The sequence below is a fragment of the Dermacentor variabilis genome, chromosome 5 (genome assembly GCF_050947875.1).
Source record: "Dermacentor variabilis isolate Ectoservices chromosome 5, ASM5094787v1, whole genome shotgun sequence".
NCBI classification, from domain to species: domain Eukaryota; kingdom Metazoa; phylum Arthropoda; class Arachnida; order Ixodida; family Ixodidae; genus Dermacentor; species Dermacentor variabilis.
In genome coordinates this window covers 133,683,888-133,698,675 of record NC_134572.1, presented here as the reverse complement: position 1 = coordinate 133,698,675, position 14,788 = coordinate 133,683,888, and the positions used below count along the sequence as shown (strand labels likewise).

The 14,788-nt window shown below is 47.9% G+C and overlaps 1 long non-coding RNA gene across 1 annotated transcript in view; it reads left to right on the top strand.

Annotated features, from left to right (window-relative positions):
* Positions 1-14,148, top strand: part of LOC142583170 (uncharacterized) — a 44,654-nt gene extending 30,506 nt beyond the window's left edge. Inside the window, exon 2 of the long non-coding RNA XR_012828561.1 lies at positions 13,024-14,148. This is a non-coding gene — a long non-coding RNA (uncharacterized LOC142583170). The remainder of the gene's footprint in view (positions 1-13,023) is intronic.
* Positions 14,149-14,788: the final 640 nt, after the last annotated feature.

Genomic DNA, 14,788 nt, shown 5'->3' with positions numbered 1-14,788 from the left:
ATGATTTCGAGAAAGAGAGAGAAAGAAAGAAAAGAAATCACAGCCAGGAGAGCGGTTTCTCTCTTTTTCCGCAGCCTTCATTTTGCCTTCTTTAATAGTGCTTATGCTTTACTTCCTTCCCTAAGCGCCGCCAAACTTTCGATTTAATCTCCAAGTCTTTCGTAGGCTTACGACTCTTGCATTGCAGGCCGATGCGTGCGACTCCGGCGCTCTCCGTCACGCGTTTGGTTTATGTCTGGACACCCACTCAAGTGCTTTCTCGTGTGTACTTCTTGCTGAAAGAAAATGACGTCATGAGGACTAGAGTGGGCTCCCTGTAGAGGAATAAAACCGTACATCGGTATAACTCGGACTATACGACAGAGCAGAAAGAGGATCATTGCAAACATGCGTCTACTGTCATGCCAATTTTATGTTAAATTTAGATTAAAGGAATATGAGTTATGGGCCCATAATAGCGACGGCTGCTCATCTTTATGTAACGAAAAACATCGTAAAATAATAAATAACAGCACAGGTCTGAAATATCTAGAGCGTAGTTTGGGAAGAAAGTAAATAAAGCCCACGTATAGTGCCAGACCGACTGGGATAAACAGAGCCAAAAGACTAGGACAGTTTCGACATATTGCAGCAGGAAGGAATTCGGCGAATTTTTCGTTGTTAGGAAAAGAGTTTCCGGCATGAATGTGAACGTGAAGCTATCACCGCTTTTGTTTGGCCGTGAAAGGGACGTGCACTAAATGGCAATATTAGGTAAAGCTGTATCAGTAAATTAGGCATTAATTATGGCCTGATAGCCCAGAACAGGCACATAAGCAAAATAATCATGAAAAACACACTTTAGTTATCCGAACCGATTAAAACCGAACCACACGCGGCTAATCATACGCGCATGGCTGTATACGCGTCGCGCGTCAGCGAGGCCGTGCGCGCTTGGACGTCTATACGCGTCTTGAGCGTGGAGACGCGCACGCAGCCCGCGCGAGCGTCAGGCAAGGCTCAACTTTGGGCGTCATTGCGAGAGTATGCGACGGAAGTGACAGTATGCGCGACGTCGTCACGTGACCGGCACGTAAACTTCCGGTGCGGCTTTGGAAACAGGTTATTGTTTAGGGATCGCGCTGAGACTCCGGAAGTCAGCGCGCTTGTTCCGCGTCGCGCAAAGACGATGGGCGCTATCAATAATGAACCACGGGTCGCCTCCGTCGAGGCTCTCTCTCTGCTTCTGCGCTTGCGATTCGCAAGCACGATAAAAATAAAGCACGTGACTACTTGCTTGTTGGCTGAGATGGCGAGAAATGCGATATCCAACGCTGCCGTAACAGGCAAGCGCTCAAAATTTTATGCGGGTGTAATGCGCGAGGTAGTTTCGGCCGTAACCGGGCTCGATCGGCATCAGATTTCTCGATCGCGATGGCCTATTTTGCGAAAGTTTAAGAATAAATTTCTTCTCAAATTCCTCAAACAAACAAAAAAAGAACGAACGTTTCCCGCGAAGATGACCCCAGCAGCACTATGCTATACGCCCAGTGAAGCGCTTACTTGTGCGCGTATCTGTGGCCACTCGCAATTCCCTTCACAAGCGTGGGGACTCAGAGACGCGTATCCCGTGCTCCGTGTGGTCGGGCCTAAATAGCAAGCACATTAAGCGTGATGTCACCGTAACAACGTTGGTCTCCGCTTGGAGGCTTATTACATACCGCGGCGCCCGTCATGCGAAGACGTCTCCGCAGAAGCGTTTCTTTCAAGTATACGCGCGTACCGGCGTTTGTCGCCGACGGCGGATATGTTGTGCGTACGAGCGCGCGAGAAGCGCGGCTGCGCCGTGTTTCGCGTAGCTCGGCGTCGGCGGCGCGCGCGCGCGTTCTTCTCGCGTGGCGGCGGGGTCGCGGCGGCGACCATAAATTAGAGCCAACGAGCGTTCGCGGTTTAACGACGGGACGCGCTTGCGTGAAACGTCCTCACGGGCGGCCGCAGACGATTTATGGGCTCGTAATTGTTACTCTGTGCCATAAAAATGCCGGAATAAGATTCCGCCTGACAGCCGAGGTGGGAAGATAAAAAGAAAAGGAGGCAGCGAATGGCGGCTTGGCTTTCGCCACAGCGTTCGCCGTCGCCAGTGTAAACGACGCGGCGCTTGAGTGGCGGAGTTGAAACAGAAGCTTGTGTTCTGGCGAGCGCGAAGTGAAAGGGATAAGAGAAACGGTTTCCGGCGCGGCTAGTGCCGCATTTGTTGAAGCTCCTTTTGGGCCTCTCGACAGAAAGTGCCTTCATGAAGGCTCATTCGTGTTCTTTAAACGCGTTGTAGAGTATCAATACTTCATTCACTGTCTTCAAAGCACACGTATACCGTACAAACGACGTATAACCGCACGGCACGTACAACGATACTGGACATAAACAACGATCAACCACATAACCAACGTTAATGCTCGTGTTTGACTTAAGGCAGTCTAAATGTTGCATAAGGAAGTGATTAGTCATCAAATGGGGATTAAATTATTATGACTATCAGCCGCTGAATTCCCAAAGCTTTTCCTTCGTAACTGCTGTTTTCCATTTGCTTACCTCTACGCTTTGCTGCCCCATTTAGTGTAATTTTTTTTTTTTCCGTTGACATCTACCGTCGTTTCGAAGAATATCTTTTTTTCCCGTGTGAATAGGATTTCAGATGAAGTGCATGGTGAAGTTCTGCCAAGTGTAGAAATCCAAGTGAAATACCCAGTTCGGTAAAAAAATTTTCATCTATAGTCTGTTAGACCATATATACCGTACATTGCGTACGCAAAAGAATGCAAGCGATGAATTATCAATCTGGCCTGCTGCGGAGCAAAGTACAGATTTGGGGCTTTTCATTAAATTGCGGAACGCTTCGTGCACTTCGTCAATATCATCATGATCCATTTTCACATTTTAGTTGCGTAAACTCTAAGCATTTGGTTAAAGGGACCCTGAAACGCTTTTGACGATTTTCTACAAACGTACTGAGTCGTTAGAGTAGGTCCTTATGATCATTAATTGACACATCTAAGTGCCCCGCGTATAGCGTGTAATTTATTATAAGGTTTTAAAAATGCACATCGCTGCCGATCGCAGAACAGTGCTCGGCGGAATTTTAAGCCGCCCCTAACCATATGACCGAAATCACCCATACGACGTCAGTGGGGCGAGCTATCCGATTGGCTGACAAGGGCGCGTGATCGATAATTTTTCCAACTTTATGGTAAACAAATGATCTTCATAACAGTTGGAATGTTAGCTCATTTGTTTTTATGAAAAGAAAGTAACATAAAGAGAATGCACAAGAATAATTTTTCAGTACACTTGAGCACTTCCGGCACACAGCAAGTGTCGTCTGCTTGTGTTACAACGTGCTCCATTTTGACGAGAGCTCCGCGGTCAGAATCGGTCTCAGTCTTTTCGCGAGCGCTATGATTCGACTTTGTTGCCTTGTGGACTGCAAACGTAGCGAGTGGCAATGTGTCAAGCTGCGACATCGTGTCCCTCTGCAAGGCAGCGTACGAGCGAACTGGCTGCTGCGCATCGGACTGCCGCTATCCGATCGGCGCCAGGATTTGCGCGTTTGTGGCCGTCCACTTTACACCGGAAGATTACTAACGCAATAGCGTTTCCCGAGTCCGGTATTAGGGAAAACGCAAGCCCAAGGGGACAGAGTTTGGCCGCTTGACTGTGCCGTAACGGGATGACCCATGAGATGAGCAGAAGGGCAAATGTGAATGGTCTGCACGGTGCAGCCACCTGGTGGCACAGAGCTCAACCACATATAGTAGCAGCAACGAAGTGTATTCTTCTTTGTTGCTGGTGTGTATTTTTCGCAGGAGTGTAATCATCCACACGTTGTTTTTATAAATGTTAAAAATGTTTTACACTTGGTTAGAGCAATATTAGCGCTGTGTTTGGCTGGTTAAGCGCTGCGCCAACAAGTGTATGGACCGTGCAGACCGATCAGGCCGCTCACGTACGTCTACGCTAAAGTTCCTTCATCAACTTGAGTTTATGCCTCCAGTCATTTGCCGAAATGACCAGCTTGCCTGTGGTTACCGCTAGTGTGTGGTTAACGGAATACCAGACATGTTCGGCGCTACGACAGAATGCTCGCAACGCACGCTGCTTCGATAGCTCTCGCTTGGGGTCGACGGCCAAGCGGCTAGCGGAGAGGTCTCGCACGGGCGGGGGCGGGCTCCAAAACCACCGGAAGTGGACGATGTGACGTCGCATCGTGACGCTGAACCAGTGAAGGCGGAGCTTAGCCCCGCTCGCTCGGCGAACGAGTTGAGGAGGAAAAGCATGGCTAGGGACGAGGGTAACTTCTTATCGCTTGTAGCTCCATTAATACGTAACGCTTCACTTAAATTGTGGTGCGAATGTTCTACTTAAGCTGAACCCTACGCGTCTACAAAATTTGTCCGAACCGTTTCAGGGGCCCTTTAATTCTTAGTTTCTGTAGCTTATAGCATTCATTGCATTATCAATGTTGGAATAAACTGAAGTGCGTGTAGGCACTCCCACAAAGCATTCGGAAAGGAACCTTCGCCGTTACGACTATGCATAGGTATATTGCCCGACGCAGGCCGAACGACAACCAATTATTTCACCTTTTGTCACTTCTTCTGTATCTTACATAATGGCTTTCGGTCTAGTGACAAATTTTCCGACTAAATCGCTATTTGGTAATATGTAATATGTAGTATATGTATATGTAATATGTAATATTCGAGTGCAGCGGTGACACTCTAACTGTTTTATAATGCGCGCCATTTCCGCGCTGCTTTAAAAGAAAATGTTTTATGAAAACACAAACCCTAAGTGCCATATGATGGTCATGCAGTGCCCAACTTTCTTGACAGCTTCTCTCATAAGCGATGTCGGAATGCCCGTAAAAGGCTAACCACACCATAGTAGATCAGATAGTCTGAGCAGGAATTTATGACATTTGAGCCACGAAAAAAAAAAGGAAAAAAAAAGGAAGACAAGAGAAATAAAATACAAAACCGAGTGAAATAAGAATAAACCAGAAACATCCGATACACTCAAGGCATGTCTCACGCAACACGAGCTCCCCAGAGGGTTCTCTTAAAAAGCTCTCTTCCGCAACGGGACCATGAACCGAGAAAGGTTTATACATATACTCTCGGGGAACCGTTCTTCCATAGGGTTAAAGCACGCATGCTCCTGCCATGACGGGTCGCAAAGGGCGGTGTAATCCGTATTCGCCTTCGCTCTATTCCCCCGTTCGCAGCTCCAAACTCTGAAGTGCGTGTACTCTGTGCTATATTCGCATCTCGCAGCCTCTCTCGGTCGCTGGATTTTTTTTTTTTTTTTTCCTTGTATAGCCTCCACTTGCCTTCAAATTCAAGTGCGAACGGTCTGCGCCGAATGTGCGGAGAGAACAGTGCTACACACAGACACACGTGTACGAGGCTTGCGGAGGGCTTGCACTGCAGATTGAGCATTCCCAGCGACCGGTCCTGCTTCGAAGAGAGAGAGCGCGCGCGCGAATGGGAAAGGGTTTCCGCGTCTGGAGTCTCCGGCGTGTGTATATGCGGCGATAAATCAGGCAATTCATGAAGACAAACGAGCCCCGACTCCCGCTTTACAAATGTAGCGAGAAAGGAGAACGCATTGTTGAGCAAGGCGGGGCTGCTGCGGACCCCCCCCCCCCCCCTCCCGTATACGAGATTTATTTACTTTTTTTTTATTTTGGCACCCCTTCTGCTGAAGCATGTAGTTCTTTACTTTCTTACCTTTTGTTTCGCTTTGAGCTGAGCAACACGCACCCTTCGTCGGTGCATTTTTGTGTGCCCTGCTGCACGCAGCTCGTTTTCCAGTCCGAAAAAAAAAAAAGAAAAAGATAGGCGGGGTTGTATAAAGCGGAACCCAGAGACCATTTAATTTCCACTGGTGTCGCGAGCGAGGCAATCGGATTGCCCCCTTCCGAACCCTTTATTTCTCGCTTTCGTCTCCCCCGCCGCCCTCCTATAAGCTCCATTCCGCGGATTCTCCGACTGGAGTATAGCGCGACATTCGGTATACTGACTGAAGGATTGCTCAGCGCTGTATTCACATCGGGACGCCGCCGCCGCTCCCTGCTCAACCTTGTTTGTGCGGAGAAGGAAGGCGTGGTCCGGTGTCCTTATTTTTAAGCCGAGACGCTTCGCGTGGCAATGTGTATACGGCGTGCTACATGCATGAACCTTCAACCTAGAACACAAGGACGATTTCTGTTCGCCATTTCAATGTTTCAGCATTGAGAGAACGGCGCAAAAAAATAGTCGACGTTTGACACATGAACTCTGACACAAGGCAGACGGCATGTTTGCACGTATCGTAGGAAATCAGTAGTACGGATGTTTAGGACTCGTAGCTTGTTGTGCAGAAACTTGCTGTATGATATGCGCATGAATGTGCGTGTTCATTTCTTTTCTTCTCCTTCTTCTCATTCAATTCTCCTCTGGGAAAGGAGAGTGGTTAAGTCATCGCGTTGTGGTGGGTTGCGGGAATTATATCCTGTTACCAAGCTATTGCAGTCAGGCCGATATCACTCTGTTCGCGAAAATAATCATCTCTCCAAACAGCGATCGTCACCTCGCAAGTGACGTCGAAGCCAAACGTGTGTACAACAAAAGCTGCGCCGCTCATGCAACAGGCCAAATCTGCGCGTTAAGTTAGGTCGCGAAATAACCTTACTGTGTCGCATTTACCAATACCTATTCATTCCAAATATGGATGGCCTACAGTGCGGCGTGCAATTTGTGCGGGTGCGATGAGACTCTAGCGCACCTTCTGTGTCACTGCCCACCCTGTGACACTCATCGACCTACTCAACAAGCTAAACTCAACCTGCCCGATAATACAGCGCTCTCTGAATAAAAGTTCATTGGACCATGGCCTATGCATTCTTGCATGCAAAATGCCACAAAAGCCCTTCTGCACTTAGTGAAGGACACTGCATGGTACGAATGCTTGTGACAGCGGAGATTCCTCTGAGACTGCCTCTGGGAATGATTTACTCTATCATTTTTCTTTTCACTCCTTATCTATTCTTTCCCTTTCCCCCTACACAAGTGCAGGGTAGCCAACTGGGCGCGTGCTTGGTTAACTTCCCTGCCTTTAGCTTTTCGTTTCTCTCTCTCTCTCTCTCTCTCTTTCGGCACCGCCGCTTGAAACTCGAGATCACATCCTGGAACTTTTTTTCTCGAGGCACGCGATCTACATATCGATTTCGTATGCTTTTTTCTCGAGGCACGCGTTGTACATACCGATTTCGTATGTCCATCCAGGCTAGACAGCTGGTATCACGACCAGTTATTGATTGAGTTGAGGTATTCGAACGGCACATGTGATTCGACGATCACGTTGGGCCCCGAACATAAAATGCTATAGGGAAACACTATAGTTCCCAAACATATATGTATACATAGCAGAAAAAGTTGGCTCCGCGGTGATTTACGCTATATAGCTTACAGAGGAGCTGACAGTTTGCCCTTAGTGAGTCACCCTGGCGCGCATGTCGTTTGCACGTGCATACAGGAATGACGGGGTTGTAGGCATTCACGATGCGACATTTTGCTAAAATGCATCCCCCATCGCCGAAACAAGCTCGTGCACGACGCGCGAGAGAACATATTTTATTTATCGACTTTTTAAGAGTAAGAGTTGGAACAGTGTTCCAGCATTGTGTTCTTCAGTGCAGCGCAGCGTTCAATTGCCCCGCGCCGCAGCTAAGCGATGCGACGATCATATGCCATCAATGTCCTTCCCCGTGCATATATGCGACATCTATTCCTTGCCCTAAACGAAGCCAAATCTTACTGAGAAAATGTACTTTGGTTTACAAATCTCCGTGCGAGTCACTCGCTTAAGCACGAGTCGATTCAGTCCGTTAATTAACTATTGATCGCGATTTTTGTTACCATTCAGCGGTATTTTCTTGCGCGCTTTGAATGCACTTATCGTCAATAAGGCATGGTTGAAAGGAGGAAAATAGCTAAATGTAACTGTTTCGTTCGGCGATAGCGACATTGTACTCTCTGTATGCCCCTTTTCGAACTAGACATACGTCATATTTTTCCATTTTGTGTCATTCCGAGTTATGAGAACTTGTAGAGATTGCGACGTTTTGAGACATATATTTTTTTCAGCGGTGATATCTCGTGCTTCTAGCGTTTCTTGCGTTTGTGTCGCTTTAATGATGCAGTTCTGCTTCTGCGATGTTCTCCGATATAATTACACACTTATCGCGTGACAAAGGAGGAGCCAGAGCACCACCTCGTGGTGTCGGCATTATTTAGTTGCGTTAGTAAATGATAAAAAAAAAAGATATTTAAGAAAATGGGAATCCCGCAGCCGGAATAAGGGCTCAGCGCTTCGCGCACGCGTTCCTCTCACACCCAAGAGCGTTTCGGGAGAAACGGGGCGGGCGAACAGACAGGCACGCCGCCGTTTCAGCGCTGAACGTGATGCCCAGTCAGAAAAACGCGCCTCTGCCGCTGCTCGGTCTATTGCCGCCCACCGGAGTCCTAGTGCCTGCCGCGTAGAAACCAGTTCCTCCTCTGGTGAGCGCGCGTGAGTGTGTACGCGCTGGAGATGGGGCACCTTTCTTACTCTTTTTTTTTTTTTTCGTCCGTCTATCTCTCTCTTGTGCCTGGTGTCCTCCCTCTTTCGACCCCTCCTTCTACCACTCCTTCTTCCCTCTCGCTTTTTCTGCGGGGTACGATCCTAATTCTAGAAAAGCGGAGAAGAATAGAGAACAAATAAAAGAGAAAATAATCGGAAGAAATTACGAGAAGTGTACCAAATATGAAAGCGGCAAGAGAAAAGTTCGAAGGGGGTAGCGCAGTCTGGTTGGTGTGGGGGAAGTGTAGCGGAGAAGATCCTAAAACCAAAGCAACCGGCATAGCGGCGAACTCAAAAGCGAACACAAACGGCGAAGAAAAACATAAGAGAAAGATCGAGACGGGCTCGGTGGGATCCGTGAAAAGCAAGTACTCCGAGAGAGCACGAACGAAACACGGCGAAAAAGAGAAAAGCGACGCAGCGTATTCGCGAGCGGCGGCATATACCGAAGGCGGACTGGTTTTGTCTGTCGCCCCCCCCCCTTTCTTTCCCCCTCTCTCCCTTCACTACACCCCAACTCCGTTCTTTGCTTCTCTTTGTTTTCACTCTGCATTTTTGGCGCTCTTTGGCGGCGGCGGCGGCGTCAGCTCGGGCGCACCCGTATGTTCCATGAACTCGGCTGCGCAAGTTTCGTTTCGCGATCACGAAAGGGGAGGGCTCCGACGGAGTGTCTCCCCCCCCCCCCTTCCACCGCCCTCCTATATAGCTCGCCCGCTCGGTGGCTCACGCACGCACGCTAGGCAGACTCGCGGCGAGCCCGATTCGAGCTCACAAAAAGAAGCGCCGCGTCGGAGCGACTCGTCTTCCTCCTTCGTTCGCCTGCCCCCTTCCCCCCCCCCGCGCTCCCACAGTGTACATCTCTCTTTTTTTTGCCTCCACCCCTGTCCCTTCTATTTCCGCCCACTTTTCGCTTCGGCCCCCCCTTTTTTTTTCTTTTTCGTCGTTGTCTTTCTTTCCCCATTCTGCCGTATTCGCTGCGTTTTCTTCCTCTTTCTTTCATTCCATCCACGTCGATCCTGTTTCTTTTCTCTCCTTTTAGTTTTTTTTTCCCCAACCGCTTCTCTGGTGTTGCTGCCGAAGCTTCACCCTAGCGCTGTTTCCGTCCCCTCCTTTTGTGTTTGTGTGCTTCTCTCCCTCAGCCTCGGGCGTTTTTCTCCTCTCCCATCCCCTCAGCCGTCGCTCGGCTGGTTTCCAAGATGGCGGCCCCATGTCAGCGAAATGATTCATGGCGGCTCCGGCTTTCCCGATAGTCGCCCGTCGACGGCAGGCATCGCCTTTTCTTCGTGCGTGGCCCGCCCGGCGCAGGCGCGCGTTCCGGATTTCTTTCTCTTTTATTTTTTTCTGCTCTTCTGTTCTTCCATAAAAGGGGAAAAGCTTACCCTCTTGTTTCTTCAACCTAACTTTGCCTTCCATAATCATTCGCAAAGTCATTTCTTCTCTGCTCCTTTGTTTCGGAAAATCGAAGCATTTGTTCGTTGGCCTCGGCGCGATCGAGAAGCGATTGTCGCCGCCGTGCGATGGGCGCATAACGCCTGCATTTCTTTTCTGCTGTCTTCCTGCGTCAGTGTCCTTTACATTCTTAACTCAAAACATATTTAGTAATGAAAACATCCTTTCGGGAGAACATCTTTCCCTCGGATGCAACACTTTTCGTGCATGCGTACACGACCAGACAGACCAATATATTTGCGAAAACCGGCCTGTCGTACTTCTTGCGTATACCTTGCGTCCCAGCTAATGTTAGCCAAGTTTTAGAAAAAATATTAGAGTGAAGAAAAGAACACGGTGCCAGACACAATTATAAAGCGTCACAGGTCTGACGACCGAACACTGTATAGGTCCTATATTTATATCTCACAATGTGTTTTTCCTTTCTTTTTTCTTATAACAGTCGGGCTAACGTTAGCTATACATTATATACTGTATCTCAACAGCAACCGAGTCGTAAGCATTCAGCTGGGACGCCTTCATTATCATTTAGATCAGCCAAACGACGCGAGTGATGTTACGAGACGAATAACTGAAACATGAATTGATCGTTACAAAATACGCACCCAGACAGAAAGCTCACTTACATGACCCGCGAAATATTTCATTCTGAAAGTTTCGAGCAGAATAGCCTGACAAATCATTGCCAGCGTATGCGTATATATGTTCCAACTCATTACCGCTAGGTATACATAGCACATGAGCTCGCATATACTCGCGTCCCGGCACGAGATACAGCGGCCCAAGCAATTCACTCTCTTTCGTTTTTTTTTTTTCTTCGGCTCATCCATTTGTCGGTAAACGTGCGCAGTGCGTGCGGGTGAGGCGGCAACCGTATCACATTCCCATTTCGCAAAAAAAAAAAAAAGGAACACGCGTTTTCTTCGATTATTTTTATTCCAATCTGTATACCGCATGCTCCCATCGGGAATGAGAGATGGCGCACTGACCACCGACTTGTGTATGTATATATACTTACGCGCTGTTGTGTTCTTCACGGGATTGTACGTAGGAGGCCTGCAACCTTCCGGACGGGGTACAACCTCTCGAAAAAAAAAAAACGATAGTTGGTTTGGCACGCCGTGTCCGGGCAATCTAGAGCTGTCGACAAGTCGTTCAGTGTCACGTTGGCCTCGCTGGGGATTCGAGTCACGTTTCCTTGAGGGTCGCGCGCTCCTGGATCCCTGCCGGTGCAATCTTGCTTGACATTTCCTGGAGGATACGGGGCCAAACACAAGTCCCGTTCCCTCACCCGTCCATCTTTTTTCTTTCGTTCGTTGGAGCTTTCTCTCGCCATGTGCGTTGTAATGAGATATCGTTCCATGCTCCGGTTTGGTAACTTCTCTTCTTTTTTTTTTTCCTCCACTTTTTTTTTTCTTCACCCGGAGTCTTGCGGAAGTGTATAGGAGGTAAACGCATTCAGCGCTGGTGGTCTGGTTATCAGATAAGCGTCGCTGATTAGGAAACGCCTGTCACGCTCTGCCGCTCGGAGAGGAAACCGCGCAGGGGAGCCTCACGCGTGACATCTCTGATACCTGCGGTCACGTCAGCCAGCTCATTTATTATAAACGGGCGATGAGGCGTTTTCGTTGTTTCCAAGTTTCTTTATATGGGGGCCGTAACATAGCGAAGCGAAAGGATGTTGTTTACAGGGGAGCTTTGTTCGCGCAGGTTATAAATAAGTCTGTCGTCTTTTACTTCACAAATGAGCCTCCCTTAAAAACGTCTGTTTCTGTCAGAGATAGCTATCTAAGTTATGGCAGGTGAGCGTCGTCTTCTTCATTGCATTTAGAACAGTATAAGCCGCCGAAAGTTTACGAGAGTGTTAGTGTTGTTGCAGCGCCAGCATTATTTATTATTAGCATATGCGAAGTATACAACACAATCGTTGCGCGACAATCAGTTAATCTTTTTGTTTCCGTTCATTGAAAGCGACGCGGTATACTAGCGACTACACTGTAAAGTAATTTACACCCTTAAATGTGAAAAAGGGTGTAAATGTGTCTATAACTCACACCCTTAAGGTGTCAGCTATATACATCACACCCTAAGGGTGTGAGTTATAGACACATTTACACCCTTTTTCACTTTTAAGGGTGTGAATTATTTTAGACTGTATCCTTTGAAGTGCTTTGCATTGCAAAATTTTTTCTTCAGCATACACTGTACTATTTCCGAGTGAAGTCAGGCGGAGATGCTCGTTCAAAAAGAAAATATTTTGAAAACATGAGTTTAAAATTTCATCTGCTTTTCTCGCAAGAAGGCTTCAAAGTTTAGCATTGACGCTACTCCGCAGCCCACCATTTCAAGAATGGGATGTCAATACTGTGATCTTGCTCACCTCGGTAGTTCTACTTGTTCACAAAATTTTGTGTTGATTCCGCAACGTGGTTACGGTACACACTTCAGTATACTGGCAGCGGCACGGAATCACTATAGTGAGATGTGCGAGTTATGTGAGGCTGATTGCTGGTTAAGGTTCGTGTTTTGAAACCATATACTGTGGCAGCTGTTGAGAACGTGATTATAAGTTATTCACTTTTACCAGTTAAGTAAGTGACGTTCCGCCGACAGGCGCTGTGGACCTGTAGCTTATATAGCATTTAAAAAAAAAAAGAAGCAACTGAATTGGCTCGCGGAGAACGAGAAAGCGGGAAAAGAAGGACTCATTGGGCCAAAAAAGCGTCAGGTTCCAGCTGATCAAAACGAACACGCAAGCTTGACAAAAAAAAAAAAGAAAAGAGAGTGAAAAGGAGAGCCTTGAGAGAGACAGTCTAAGCGCGGTTCACTCGGCGAAAGTGAACTTTCGCAAGTCATTGTGTCCTCCCCCCACCTCCCACTCTCGCAAGCACGCAACAATGGGTTGACAGGATCTTTTGGCGCGTTCAATCTTTGCAGGCCGTGCACGGCGGCGCCCCCGTGGAAGCAGCAAGAAGCCGGGGGTCCGGGCTCGAGCGCGAGCACACCCGCGACGAGGAGCAGTGGACCGGCGTCGTTGGCCCGGCTGATCAAGTGGACAGAGAGAAACACGCCGGGGAGGACAAAAAAAAAAAAAAAAAAAAATAGCGCGGCCGGCTTCTCCGCGGGCCCAATTAGAGAAGACAAACTGCCGCGGCGGACTCGGACAAGAAAGCCAGCAGACTCTTGTGCTCGCCTCCGCTCGTCCGCCCTGAGTGACAAAGGGCGTTGCCTGTGCCGGGCTAGGCGCGGGGGGCGCGCTGCTACTGATTGGACTGCCTTCGTAGGGAAGACACACGCTGCTCTCTCTCTCCCTCTCTTTCCCTGTACTACTCCCCCTCCCCCCTTTTCCAGTGCCTTTCAATACGCTTCTTCTGCTCCCTTAATCAAATCGAATCAAAGTCACGAAACCGGGCGACATGGGATGGTGGTAGTAAGAGGAGAGATGAGTGAGGTTGGAACACAAGGGGAGAGGATGGTCGAGGAGAGGAAGGGATTCGTCGCCACAGGACAGCCGCCACCATCGCAGCTGCTACAAGCGGTTGCAGGGAGACGGCCTCTCATCAAGGCAGCGGCAGCAGCGCAAGTTGAGCTCTAGTGTTCTACATCTACCCTGTAGATCCGAATTTGTTTGCCACTAGACTACAAATTCGGTTCTAGAGAGGTTTGTGTGGTACATACGAAACGTCACACTGCGAAGCATACTTTCCGGTTCTTCGACGACCATGGCAATGTGTGTGTGCACGTGTGTGTGCACGTGTGTGTGCACGTGTGTGCACGTGTGTGTGTGTGTGTGTGTGTGTGTGTGTGTGTGTGTGTGTGTGTGTGTGTGTGTGTGTGTGTGTGTGTGTGTGTGTGTGTGTGTGTGTGTGTGTGTGTGCATGCGGCTGCCGACCTTGTCCCTTTCTCTATGAGAAGACCCTTTAATGAGTGCAAGCGTCTCGGTGGTGTTAAAGAAACAAAGAAAGTTGTAATATATTTTTTTTCTCTCCATCTTGCTTTCTTGCTTCCATCGTTTCCCCCTGGGGAACGAGCAGCGGAAATAAAGAAACTGTGTTTGCCTGCTGTTGAAGTGCACGTAAAGGTTCTTACCCGTGAGCAATGGTTTTTGTACGCTTCGTTATAGCGCAGCAAACAGGTGAGCTTGATGTAATCACGATAATGACAGTTTATATGCTCACTTGCTTAAATAGACAGTAAAGAGTATCATGAGGTTACACTGTATTGGTAAATTATACGCTATCATACAAAAAAAAAACAAAGAAAAAAAGAACAGAAGAAAATGCATATACAGATGGTGACGCCGCACTGAAGTTCTTGAACCGTCTCGCCGTATTGTCATTTATTTGGCATCGTGTGCTCGAGTCTGGTTAACCAATCATCAGTAAAAGAAACTTGCAGTTAAATAATCAACGTAGCAGATTTCGGGAAAGTTTTCTTCACCAATATCACTCAAACAGAAACGATACTTTGATATCAATGACCCAGTGACGTTTCAATTCCGTGGTTACGACGCGAAAAAAAGAAGTTTCTCTTTTAATTTTATCAACTAATATTCAACATATTTTTTCAACGAAATGTAAGAAAATAGTGTCTTGAAGAATAGCTTACCAGCATAAACTTATTAGTATCAGTGGTTATTGTTGCATTTGCGAATAATTAACAGCGATCCAGTAAACGCTACTCGTAACGTTAAGTAGAACTG